This window comes from Dendropsophus ebraccatus, chromosome 13, assembly GCF_027789765.1.
Source record: "Dendropsophus ebraccatus isolate aDenEbr1 chromosome 13, aDenEbr1.pat, whole genome shotgun sequence".
Lineage (NCBI taxonomy): Eukaryota > Metazoa > Chordata > Amphibia > Anura > Hylidae > Dendropsophus > Dendropsophus ebraccatus.
The window spans coordinates 9,155,149-9,168,966 of record NC_091466.1 but is presented as its reverse complement, the minus strand read 5'-3'; the positions used below and the strand labels follow the sequence as shown (position 1 = coordinate 9,168,966).

The 13,818-nt window shown below is 47.9% G+C and overlaps 1 protein-coding gene across 5 annotated transcripts in view; it reads right to left on the bottom strand.

The window, feature by feature from the left end:
- The window catches only part of BAHD1 (bromo adjacent homology domain containing 1), a 76,373-nt gene that overhangs the window by 15,856 nt on the left and 46,699 nt on the right, over positions 1–13,818 (bottom strand). Inside the window, exon 1 of one of the 5 annotated variants that reach the window (XM_069950458.1) lies at positions 9,234–9,303. The exons of 2 other annotated variants lie outside the window; for them this stretch is intronic. The gene's annotated coding sequence lies outside the window, so the exon portion shown is untranslated. Of the gene's footprint in view, positions 1–9,183; positions 9,203–9,233; positions 9,304–13,818 lie in introns of those variants that run through there. 2 more of the 5 variants (XM_069950456.1, XM_069950459.1) reach the window with 2 other exon arrangements.

The following is a 13,818-nucleotide window of genomic DNA, read 5'->3' as shown; positions in this document are numbered from 1 at the left end:
GTGTAGTACATGGGGTATACAGGGGAGAGGTGTAGTACATGGGGTATACAGGGGACCAGGTGTAGTACATGGGGTATACAGGGGACAGGTGTAGTACATGGGGTATACAGGGGGTCAGGTTTAGTACATGGGGTATACAGGGGACCAGGTGTAGTACATGGGGTATACAGGGGGGCAGGTGTAGTACATGGGGTATACAGGGGACCAGGTGTAGTACATGGGGTATACAGGGGACCAGGTGTAGTACATGGGGTATACAGGGGGTCAGGTGTAGTACATGGCGTATACAGGGGACAGGTGTAGTACATGGGGTATAAAGGGGGACAGGTGTAGTACATGGGGTATACAGGGGGTCAGGTGTAGTACATGGGGTATACAGGGGGTCAAGTGTAGTACATGGGGTATACAGGGGACAGGTATAGTACATGGGGTATACAGGGGAGAGGTGTAGTACATGGGGTATACAGGGGAGAGGTGTAGTACATGGGGTATACAGGGGACCAGGTGTAGTACATGGGGTATACAGGGGAGAGGTGTAGTACATGGGGTATGCAGGGGACCAGGTGTAGTACATGGGGTATACAGGGGACCAGGTGTAGTACATGGGGTATACAGGGGGGCAGGTGTAGTACATGGGGTATACAGGGGACCAGGTGTAGTACATGGGGTATACAGGGGACCAGGTGTAGTACATGGGGTATACAGGGGGGCAGGTGTAGTACATGGGGTATACAGGGGACAGGTGTAGTACATGGGGTATACAGGGGGTCAGGTGTAGTACATGGGGTATACAGGGGGACCAGGTGTAGTACATGGGGTATACAGGGGGACCAGGTGTAGTACATGGGGTATACAGGGGGGCAGGTGTAGTACATGGGGTATACAGGGGACCAGGTGTAGTACATGGGGTATACAGGGGGTCAGGTGTAGTACATGGCGTATACAGGGGACAGGTGTAGTACATGGGGTATAAAGGGGACCAGGTGTAATACATGGGGTATACAGGGGGTCAGGTGTAGTACATGGGGTATACAGGGGACAGGTGTAGTACATGGAGTATACAGGGGGTCAGGTGTAGTACATGGGGTATACAGGGGGGTCAGGTGTAGTACATGGGGTATACAGGGGGTCAGGTGTAGTACATGTGGTATACAGGGGACCAGCTGTAGTACATGGGGTATACAGGGGATAGGTGTAGTACATGGGGTATACAGGGGACCAGGTGTAGTACATGTGGTATACAGGGGAGAGGTGTAGTACATGGGGTATACAGGGGGTCAGGTGTAGTACATGGGGTATACAGGGGACAGGTGTAGTACATGGCGTATACAGGGGACAGGTGTAGTACATGGGGTATAAAGGGGGACAGGTATAGTACATGGGGTATACAGGGGACAGGCGTAGTACATGGGGTATACAGGGGACAGGTGTAGTAAATGGGGTATACAGGGGGTCAGGTGTAGTACATGGGGTATAAAGGGGGACAGGTATAGTACATGGGGTATACAGGGGAGAGGTGTAGTACATGGGGTATACAGGGGAGAGGTGTAGTACATGGGGTATACAGGGGACCAGGTGTAGTACATGGGGTATACAGGGGAGAGGTGTAGTACATGGGGTATGCAGGGGACCAGGTGTAGTACATGGGGTATACAGGGGACCAGGTGTAGTACATGGGGTATACAGGGGGGCAGGTGTAGTACATGGGGTATACAGGGGACCAGGTGTAGTACATGGGGTATACAGGGGACCAGGTGTAGTACATGGGGTATACAGGGGGGCAGGTGTAGTACATGGGGTATACAGGGGACCAGGTGTAGTACATGGGGTATACAGGGGGTCAGGTGTAGTACATGGGGTATACAGGGGACCAGGTGTAGTACATGGGGTATACAGGGGGGCAGGTGTAGTACATGGGGTATACAGGGGACCAGGTGTAGTACATGGGGTATACAGGGGGTCAGGTGTAGTACATGGCGTATACAGGGGACAGGTGTAGTACATGGGGTATAAAGGGGACCAGGTGTAATACATGGGGTATACAGGGGGTCAGGTGTAGTACATGGGGTATACAGGGGACAGGTGTAGTACATGGAGTATACAGGGGGTCAGGTGTAGTACATGGGGTATACAGGGGGGTCAGGTGTAGTACATGGGGTATACAGGGGGTCAGGTGTAGTACATGTGGTATACAGGGGACCAGCTGTAGTACATGGGGTATACAGGGGGTCAGGTGTAGTACATGTGGTATACAGGGGACCAGCTGTAGTACATGGGGTATACAGGGGATAGGTGTAGTACATGGGGTATACAGGGGACAGGTGTAGTACATGGGGTATACAGGGGACCAGGTGTAGTACATGTGGTATACAGGGGAGAGGTGTAGTACATGGGGTATACAGGGGGTCAGGTGTAGTACATGGGGTATACAGGGGACAGGTGTAGTATATGGGGTATACAGGGGGTCAGGTTTAGTACATGGGGTATTCAGGGGGTCAGGTGTAGTACATGGGGTATACAGGGGGGTCAGGTGTAGTACATGGGGTATACAGGGGACCAGGTGTAGTACATGGGGTATACAGGGGACAGGTGTAGTACATGGGGTATACAGGGGACAGGTGTAGTATATGGGGTATACAGGGGGTCAGGTGTAGTACATGGGGTATACAGGGGACAGGTGTAGTATATGGGGTATACAGGGGGTCAGGTGTAGTACATGGGGTATACAGGGGACAGGTATAGTATATGGGGTATACAGGGGACAGGTGTAGTACATGGGGTATACAGGGGACCAGGTGTAGTACATGGAGTATACAGGGGACAGGTGTAGTACATGGGGTATACAGGGGACAGGTGTAGTACATGGGGTATACAGGGGACAGGTGTAGTACATGGGGTATACAGGGGGTCAGGTGTAGTACATGGGGTATACAGGGGACAGGTGTAGTACATGGGGTATACAGGGGACAGGTGTAGTACATGGGGTATACAGGGGGGTCAGGTGTAGTACATGGGGTATACAGGGGTCAGGTGTAGTACATGGGGTATACAGGGGGTCAGGTGTAGTACATGGGGTATACAGGGGACAGGTGTAGTACATGGGGTATACAGGGGACAGGTGTAGTACATGGGGTATACAGGGAGCGGCGGTGGTGTTAGTGCTCGGCACATCTCCTGGTATAGCAGAGCTGACCCCCTGGCTCATACAAAGAGGAGGTCAGCGCTATTCTAGAGGCTGCGGGAGGACGGATCCCGACAAGTCGCTGTGCCGGCACCCGGTCAGACAAGTTCCATGACTTATTATTGTACAGTAGCCGGAACCTTCCCTGTAATTATAAGGGATTCTAGAGCCTCCCAGCTAACACCTACAGACTCCTCTACAGCCCACAGTACAGCAGAGCCGAGACGGCTACATACATAGTGTCACTGTATACAGCAGAGCCGAGACGGCTACAGACATAGTGTCACTGTATACAGCAGAGCCGAGACGGCTACACACATAGTGTCACTGTATACAGCAGAGCCGAGACGGCTACATACATAGTGTCACTGTATACAGCAGAGCCGAGAGGGCTACATACATAGTGTCACTGTATACAGCAGAGCCGAGACGGCTACAGACATAGTGTCACTGTATACAGCAGAGCCGAGACGGCTACATACATAGTGTCACTGTATACAGCAGAGCCGAGATGGCTACATACATAGTGTCACTGTATACAGCAGAGCCGAGAGGGCTACATACATAGTGTCACTGTATACAGCAGAGCCGAGACGGCTACAGACATAGTGTCACTGTATACAGCAGAGCCAAGACCGCTACATACATAGTGTCACTGTATACAGCAGAGCCGAGACGGCTACACATATAGTGTCACTGTATACAGCAGAGCCGAGACGGCTACACACATAGTGTCACTGTATACAGCAGAGCCGAGACGGCTACATACATAGTGTCACTGTATACAGCAGAGCCGAGACGGCTACATACATAGTGTCACTGTATACAGCAGAGCCGAGACGGCTACATACATAGTGTCACTGTATACAGCAGAGCCGAGACGGCTACATACATAGTGTCACTGTATACAGCAGAGCCGAGAGGGCTACATACATAGTGTCACTGTATACAGCAGAGCCGAGACGGCTACAGACATAGTGTCGGGAGACCCCATACACACTAGATGGTTGTAGGAGTCAGGAGACCCCATACACTCTAGATAGTTAGAGGAGTCAGGAGACCCCATACACACTAGATGGTTAGAGGAGTCAGGAGACCCCATACACACTAGATGGTTAGAGGAGTCAGGAGACCCCATACACTCTAGATGGTTAGAGGAGTCAGGAGACCCCATACACACTAGATGGTTAGAGGAGTCAGGAGACCCCATACACTCTAGATGGTTAGAGGAGTCCAGAAGCCCCATGCACTTTAGATTGTCAGCCAAGAACAATGGTAACACCCAGCTGTCATGTCAGGTAAACATTCCCAGGAGGAATAACAGAGGAACAGCACACATACAAAGCATCAGAAACAAGCTGCACAATTATTGTTTCATGGACATAACCAGATCCGGACCACAACACCCAGCACGTATATCTCTGGGTCCCACAAAAACAACCCCCACCCTCTTGCATCCCCGGCTGACGCTGTTCTGATGGCCACCCGGTCCTGCTGACCTCTTCCTGATCCCATCTCCATACTCTCAGGAGATAGCTGGAATCCCTGACCAAAGTGGTGCCCCACCTCTGCATGTGATTGGCTGAGCAGTTCCTTGTCAAGACTGGAGCAAGGAGTGGCATTCAGTAGGACCAGGTGAGCATCAGAACAGCGTCAGCGGGGGATCCAGGAGGAGAGTAACGTTTAGTTTGTTTTTTCAAACCATTCTGCCACAATTAAAGCTAAAGGCTGACTTTACCACAGCTCACTTTATGGCATCCCATTCTATCCGCCGAAAATGTTACCACGCCCCATCACACCATCAGAAGGCGCAAAACTAGGCAGAACAGCAAAAGGGGAGGATGTCCTGTATGTCCTGCAGGAAATGGTCTGACACACTGCTCTCTGCTGCCACCTCTGCCCATGTCAGGAACTGTCCAGAGCAGGAGAGGTTTTCTATGGGGATTTGCTGCTGCTCTGGACAGTTCCTGACATGGAGAGAGGTGGCAGCAGAGAGCACTGTGTCAGACCACTTCCTGCAGGACATACAGCAGCTGATAAGTATTGGAAGACTGGATTTTTTTAAAAGAATGGCACCGTATCACCCACTCAGCACAGGGACACTGTGAGCCGTCCGTATAGTGCATCCATGATCTGCATCCACCTGGTGAACACACTGTAATAAGTGACAGGTATAAGTGGAGCTTCCACTTTAAGACGTCAGCAGCTTCGATGACTATCTGCCCCTTTATGAGAGAACATGTCAATGATGGACAGACATGGAGATGGAATTATGGAGAGAACAGTGACGGAGCTGGTGATGCAGTCAGCGCTGATGTAGTGGAGCCCATACTGCGTGATCTCTTGTACATTTCTCACTTCACTACTCCGCCTTATCTCTACAACAAGGAGCCCAGACCGGCCTCATGTGTGACTGATGGCGGCTCCGGGGGCTCCCGACAGCTGCCCCCTTTACTACACACATACAGCCTGGACAATAGGGAGGTCCCCGGGGGTCTCCTCACTCCTCATCAGGAAGATAGTCTACAGGAAGATCTAAATACAGCCGGGGGCTACAGGGTTAAACACTCTATAATACATCATACCCTGCAGAGTTATGGTGGGCTTTCCCCACTGACTTTATTAGGGACGTCACAATCTGCAATAAATCCACAAGCGCCCATTGTGACACACACAGTGTGTGTGTGTGTGTGTGTGTGTATACATATATATATATATATACGCTGTATGTCCTGGAAGCAGTGATCCCCAGCCTGCAGTTCTCCAGCTGCTCCAGAACTACAACTCCCATCATGCCCTGACAGCTAAAGGCTTGCCACAGTCATGCCGCTGCCCGCCCTCACAGGCGGTATCACAGGACGGCTCCGGGGCCGTTGCTGCGGCTGATGACAAGTAAACAAAAGGGGAAAAAATTAAAAAAAAAACCACAATAATAGAAATGTACAGCACAGACAGCTCTATATAAAGCCCATAGCGGCCTCTTCTTACCAGACTGCACTGATGCATGACCACAATCTCCAGATGCCGTCGCACGCCCACAACTCATCCAAACAACACCAGGCACAAGTGTGAACACACACTGACAGTAGCCGCAACTCTTCCCAACACCTGATACATATATACGTGTGTGTCAGGAGCAGGGTCCGCTCCATACAAGGCAGCTGTCAGCTGTTTACTATGCATGAGACCCACCATGAGTGGCCGGGATCTGAGGTAATGCTGCTCTTTATCCCTTTAGATGCTGCCGTGAGGTATCTGCCATTACACATCCGATCACCATAGAGAGATGCTCCATTTCTATAGACCCTATTACAGCTCTGTGAGTGTATACAGTGCGGACCCCCAACAATCAGCCCAAACACACAATATGGTGACCACTGGTGGCACAACTCCTATATAACATGTAATATATAGACATGATATACTGTATATACATACACCTTATACTCACGTTCACCATCTACATGGCTTCATGACACAAAACAAAACCAAAACTAAATGCTGCTGTAATCTCCATAAGCGAGGAGACAAGACGCGTCACCCGCAGGACAGGAAAACCGCACCAGGCTGGGGTGACACCCCTGTATGTGCCCAGGCTTTCCTGGTGTGTATCTGCCATACTGCCAGAAATACACTGCGACCAGACGCCGGCAGAATACAACATACTATACTTCATAACATATATATATATATATATATATATATATATATATATATACACATAATAAAATAACACACACAGTGGTGCCTTGGATTACGAGCATAATTCGTCCCAGGACCGCACTTGTAATCCAAATCCACTCTTACACCAAAGCTAATTTTCCCATAAGAAATCATAGAAATGCAGACAATTGGTTCCACACCCCAAAAATAATGATTTATTATTCTGAATAACATGTAAAAGAGATGAAACAATGAGAAACATCAGAATCTGTGATAATATAAGTTACTGTACAGTAATGGAGAGGATGGGAAACACAAGGACTGACAGAGACTGTAGGGAGTATGAAGGAATGAGCAGGACAGATGTGGGCACATACATGCAGCACTCTCTGTCCGGGGAGAGAGGGGTTACAGCTATGGAGAGATTACCTCCACAGTCCTGTCCCCTGATGTAAGCCACAGCCTGAAGTGGATCTGCTATAATTTGGCAGGTGAGGGAGACTTCCTGGGTCAGAGGACAGGGCTGTAGACCCCGCTATGCAGACCATGCCCCTCCCCCACTTGCACTCCCACCCAGTACAGGGAGCTCTTACACCAAAGCAATGCTCTTATACCAAGTCACAATTTTGAAAAAACTGTGAGCTTTTAAACCGAAACGCTCTTAAATCAAGTTACTCATAAACCAAGATACCACTGTATATATATATATATATATATATATATATATATATATATATATATACATATATACATACATACACATAAGTGGTATCGCCTGATATAGGGATATGAGATGGATGTGAGACAGATGCGAGATGGTGGTCCGCCATGGGGACCAGTGTAAGTGATGGCGGTGTATGAGGAGTATACGGCTTCTATAGAGGAAGATGAATAAGACATGACAGGAGCACAGAGTGCGACCCATCACCGCTGCCTTAGCTATATATATTATATAATCCCACTATACATAATTCATGGCCGAGCTCAAGGTACAGCTGCCGTCTGCTTCTATAAGGATCAGAGAGCATATCGGCACCGCGACCCCACACACCGGGGAGGAAGCCAGCACATATCCCTACTATAACATTATAAGGTGTGATCACCGGTCCCCGACCCTACACACGAGGAGGAAGCCAGCACATATCCCTACTATAACATTATAAGGTCTATGGTGTGATCACCGCACCCCGACCCTACACACCGGGGAGGAAGCCAGCACATATCCCTACTATAACATTATAAGGTCTATGGTGTGATCACCGCTCACCGACCCTACACACGGGGAGGAAGCCAGCACATATCCCTACTATAACATTATAAGGTCTATGGTGTGATCACCGCTCACCGACCCTACACACCAGGGAGGAAGCCAGCACATATCCCTACTATAACATTATAAGGTGTGATCACCGCTCACCGACCCTACACACGGGGAGGAAGCCAGCACATATCCCTACTATAACATTATAAGGTGTGATCACCGCTCACCGACCCTACACACCGGTGAGGAAGCCAGCACATACCCCTACTATAACATTATAAGGTGTGATCACCGTCCCCGACCCTACACACCGGGAGGAAGCCAGCACATACCCCTACTATAACATTATAAGGTGTGATCACCGGTCTCCGACCCTACACACGGGGAGGAAGCCAGCACATATCCCTACTATAACATTATAAGGTCTATGGTGTGATCACCGCTCACCGACCCTACACACCGGGAGGAAGCCAACACATATCCCTACTATACCATTATAAGGTCTATGGTGTGATCACCGCACCCAGACCCTACACACCGGTGAGGAAGCCAGCACATATCCCTACTTTAACATTATATGGTGTGATCACCGGTCTCCGACTCTACACACCGGGAGGAAGCCAGCACATATCCCTACTATAACATTATATGGTGTGATCACCGGTCTCCGACTCTACACACCGGGAGGAAGCCAGCACATACCCCTACTATAACATTATAAGGTGTGATCACCGGTCTCCGACCCTACACACCGGAAGGAAGCCAGCACATATCCCTACTATAACATTATAAGGTGTGATCACCGCTCACCGACCCTACACACAGGGAGGAAGCCAGCATATATCCCTACTATAACATTATAAGGTCTATGGTGTGACCATCGGTCCCCGACCCTACACACTGGGAGGAAGCCAGCATATATCCCTACTATAACATTATAAGGTCTATGGTGTGATCACCGCTCACCGACCCTACACACTGGGAGGAAGCCATCACATACCCCTACTATAACATTATAAGGTCTATGGTGTGATCACCGCACCCCGACCCTACACACCGGGAGGAAGCCATCACATACCCCTACTATAACATTATAAGGTGTGACCACCGGTCCCCGACCCTACACACCGGGAGGAAGCCAGCACATACCCCGACTATAACATTATAAGGTTTTTGGCGCTGTCTTATAGTAAGATTATCTCTTATCTATAGCAACCAATCACAGCTCAGCTTTTATTTTCCATTGCAACCAATCACAGCTCAGCTTTTATTATCCATAGCAACCAATCACAGCTCAGCTTTCATTTTACCAGAGCAAAATGAGAAATGAGAGCTGAGCTGTGATTGGTTCCTATGGATAATAAAAGCTGAGCTGTGATTGGTTGCTATGGATAATTAAAGCTGAGCTGTGATTGCTTCCTATTAATATTGAAAGCTGAGCTGTGTGTGGTTGCTATGGACAATGAAAGCTGAGCTGTGATTGGTTGCTGTGGATAATGAAAGCTGAGCTGATTGTTGCTATGGAAAATGAAAGCTGAGCTGTGATTGGTTGCTGTAGATAATGAAAGCTAAGCTGTGATTGGTTGCTGAGGATAATGAAAGCTGATCTGTGATTGGTTGCTACTATGGACAACAGGGATAATCTTACTATAAGAGCAAAGCCATACATTTCCCGTGTGTTCCTTCAGGACAGCCTTCAGCATGCTGGGAGTTGTAGTTTTACTACAGCTAGAGCCAAAGGATTGGAGCACTGTCACAGATCAATAGTATGTCTATCAGGGCATGCTGGGAGTTGTAGTTTTGCTACAGCCGGTGAGTTGGAGAGTGCTGCCATACATCCCCTCTCAGCATGTCACACACCAATAGGGGGGATGTATGGAGTGACATCTGCCCCCAGCTCTGGGTCGTACCTCAGGCCGTACACAATATGTGGAGGATCACAAATCAATCAATGGGGACGTTCACCGGTCAGTCCGGAATCTTCCGCCCAGACAAGTGCACTGAATCCTATATTGTCCAGGAGCAACAAAGGTGTTTTCTCTGGTGTCTCCTCTGGTGTGACCTCTGCACACGCTCAGCGAGAACAGATCACACACGTCACACTGTGTCCGGGGGCTGCGCTGGGCTCTGTTCACACTACAGCTACTGCAAGCTTCATCCGATCAGCTTCCTACAATACATAACATCTCATCATGGACACTTTTTGTTTCACTCTTCCCTCATTTATTGTTAACTGAAACTAAATATTGAGTGAAATAAAGGAAATGCCTCTGATAGAGCTGAAACCAGTCACCTACTATAAGGGGCACACAGCCAGTCACCTACTATAAGGGGCACACAGCCAGTCACCTACTATAAGGGGCACACAACCAGTCACCTACTATAAGGAGACACACAGCCAGTCACCTACTATAAGGAGACACACAGCCAGTAACCTACTATAAGGTGCACACAACCAGTCACCTACTATAAGGGGCACACAGCCAGTCACCTACTATAAGGAGACACACAGCCAGTCACCTACTATAAGGAGACACACAACCAGTCACCTACTATAAGGAGACACACAGCCAGTCACCTACTATAAGGGGCACACAACCAGTCACCTACTATAAGGGGGCACACAACCAGTCACCTACTATAAGGAGACACACAACCAGTCACCTACTATAAGGAGACACACAGCCAGTAACCTACTATAAGGGGCACACAACCAGTCACCTACTATAAGGAGACACAAACACAGTCACCTACTATAAGGGGGCACACAGCCAGTCACCTACTATAAGGAGACACACAGCCAGTCACCTACTATAAGGTGCACACAACCAGTCACCTACTATAAGGGGCACACAGCCAGTCACCTACTATAAGGTGCACACAACCAGTCACCTACTATAAGGGGGCACACAGCCAGTCACCTACCATAAGGAGACGCACAACCAGTCACCTACCATAAGGGGGCACACAGCCAGTCACCTACCATAAGGAGACACACACACAGTCACCTACTATAAGGGGGCACACAGCCAGTCACCTACCATAAGGAGACACACACACAGTCACCTACTATAAGGGGGCACACAGCCAGTCACCTACCATAAGGAGACACACACACAGTCACCTACTATAAGGGGGCACACAGCCAGTCACCTACCATAAGGAGACACACACACAGTCACCTACCATAAGGGGCACACAAGCACTCACCTACTAAAAGGGGCACACAACCAGTCACCTACTATAATGGGGCACACAGCCAGTCACCTACCATAAGGGGGCAGACAGCCAGTCACCTACCATAAGGAGACACACACACAGTCACCTACTATAAGGGGCACACAACCAGTCACCTACTATAAGGGGCACACAACCAGTCACCTACTATAAGGGGGAACACAGCCAGTCACCTACTATAAGGGGGCACACAGCCAGCCACCTACTATAAGGGGGTACACAACCATTCACCTACTATAAGGGGCACACAACCAGTCACCTACTATAAGGGGGCACACAGCCAGTCACCTACTATAAGGATTACAGTACTGCTTCTCAATATCCCCAGTACGGCTCCTATATATATCCCCAGTATTACTGTACGGCTCCTATATATATCCCCAGTATTACTGTACGGCTCCTATATATATCCCCAGTATTACTGTACGGCTCCTATATATCCCCAGTATTACTGTACGTCTCCTATATATATCCCCAGTATTACTGTACGGCTCCTATATATATCCCTGTTATTACTGTACGGCTCCTATATATATCCCCAGTATTACTGTACGGCTCCTATACATATCCCCAGTATTACTGTACGGCTCCTATATATCCCCAGTATTACTGTACGTCTCCTATATATATCCCCAGTATTACTGTACGGCTCCTATATATATCCCCAGTATTACTGTACGGCTCCTATATATATCCCCAGTATTACTGTACGGCTCCTATATATATCCCCAGTATTACTGTACGGCTCCTATATATATCCCCACTATTACTGTACGGCTCCTATATATATCCCCACTATTACTGTACGGCTCCTATATATATCCCCACTATTACTGTACGGCTCCTATATATATCCCCACTATTACTGTACGGCTCCTATATATCCCCAGTATTACTGTACGGCTCCTATATATCCCCAGTATTACTGTACGGCTCCTATATATCCCCAGTATTACTGTACGTCTCCTATATATATCCCCAGTATTACTGTACGTCTCCTATGTATATCCCCAGTATTACTGTACGTCTCCTATATATATCCCCAGTATTACTGTACGTCTCCTATATATATCCCCAGTATTACTGTACAGCTCCTATATATCCCCAGTATTACTGTACGGCTCCTATATATATCCCCAGTATTACTGTACGTCTCCTATATATATCCCCAGTATTACTGTACGGCTCCTATATATCCCCAGTATTACTGTACGGCTCCTATATATATCCCCAGTATTACTGTACGGCTCCTATATATATCCCCAGTATTACTGTACGGCTCCTATATATATCCCCAGTATTACTGTACGGCTCCTATATATCCCCAGTATTACTGTACGTCTCCTATATATATCCCCAGTATTACTGTACGGCTCCTATATATATCCCCAGTATTACTGTACGGCTCCTATATATATCCCCAGTATTACTGTACGGCTCCTATATATATCCCCAGTATTACTGTACGGCTCCTATATATCCCCAGTATTACTGTACAGCTCCTATATATCCCCAGTATTACTGTACGGCTCCTATATATCCCCAGTATTACTGTACGGCTCCTATATATATCCCCACTATTACTGTACGGCTCCTATATATCCCCAGTATTACTGTACGTCTCCTATATATATCCCCAGTATTACTGTACGTCTCCTATATATATCCCCAGTATTACTGTACGGCTCCTATATATCCCCAGTATTACTGTACGGCTCCTATATATCCCAAGTATTACTGTACGGCTCCTATATATCCCCAGTATTACTGTACGGCTCCTATATATATCCCCACTATTACTGTACGGCTCCTGTATATATCCCCAGTATTACTGTACGGCTCCTATATATATCCCCACTATTACTGTACGGCTCCTGTATATATCCCCAGTATTACTGTACGGCTCCTATATATATCCCCACTATTACTGTACGGCTCCTATATATCCCCAGTATTACTGTACGTCTCCTATATATATCCCCAGTATTACTGTACGGCTCCTATATATCCCCAGTATTACTGTACGTCTCCTATATATATCCCCAGTATTACTGTACGTCTCCTATATATCCCCAGTATTATTGTACGGCTCCTATATATCCCAAGTATTACTGTACGGCTCCTATATATCCCCAGTATTACTGTACGGCTCCTGTATATATCCCCAGTATTACTGTACGGCTCCTATATATCCCCAGTATTACTGTACGGCTCCTATATATCCCCAGTATTACTGTACGGCTCCTATATATCCCCAGTATTACTGTACGGCTCCTATATATATCCCCACTATTACTGTACGGCTCCTATATATCCCCAGTATTACTGTACGTCTCCTATATATATCCCCAGTATTACTGTACGTCTCCTATATATATCCCCACTATTACTGTACGGCTCCTATATATATATCCCCAGTATTACTGTACGGCTCCTATATATATCCCCAGTATTACTGTACGGCTCCTATATATAT